General features: G+C 51.5%; 1 non-coding gene across 1 annotated transcript; it reads right to left on the bottom strand.

Moving 5' to 3' along the window:
• On the bottom strand, positions 1–250 carry TGME49_460590 (the record flags this gene model as incomplete). The annotated part of the gene is made up of 1 exon (XR_001974403.1): positions 1–250. It is a non-coding gene; the product is annotated as a 28S ribosomal RNA (ribosomal RNA).
• Positions 251–635: the final 385 nt, after the last annotated feature.

The following is a 635-nucleotide window of genomic DNA, read 5'->3' as shown; positions in this document are numbered from 1 at the left end:
TAAGTCAGAATCCATGCTGGATATGCAGTGTAATTCACCGCCTCCTTTGTTTCATGCAATGATACAGGCCTCTGGCCCTGCTTCTCATCAAAGCCCTCCGCTTCATGCTTTTGGGCGAGAATCTCAATTTCTAACATTGGAGGTGATACATCCATTGCAGACGACTTTGTTGCAACCGGGTATTGTAAGTATGAGAGTAGGCTTGTCCTACGATCTACTAAGATTTTTCCTGCGTTGTTCGATGTGGCCTGGTGGGGGAGCAAATGCGGAGTGCACGTGCCGCGCTTTCTACTATGCGCGTGACGACACTGTCGTCGACGCAGATCGTCAACTTGTCACCGGTACACAAATGCGGAGTAGAAATGCCGACACCCGGAAAACGCGCGGGAGCAAATGCGGAGTGTGACGCCACGCTGTGCAGGCCCCTTGAACACAACTCGCTTTTGCGGGGGCGGCGACGCGTTTGGGAAACTCGTATAATATTAAAACGTGTATTCTGAAGAAAGCCTCGCAGAAAAGAAGCTTTTACTACCGCCTTGGGCGGGGAGACGCAGCCATGTTGTTTTACAACAGTCATGGTGGGTCGTACACGTCCCCAGCAACATGTGAGGAATGTGACGCCAACGAGTGCACAC

This window comes from Toxoplasma gondii (genome assembly GCF_000006565.2).
Source record: "Toxoplasma gondii ME49 unplaced genomic scaffold asmbl.1243, whole genome shotgun sequence".
Taxonomy (NCBI): domain Eukaryota; phylum Apicomplexa; class Conoidasida; order Eucoccidiorida; family Sarcocystidae; genus Toxoplasma; species Toxoplasma gondii.
Note: the sequence above shows the minus strand (reverse complement) of the source record. Positions and strands in the feature narration are given on the sequence as shown.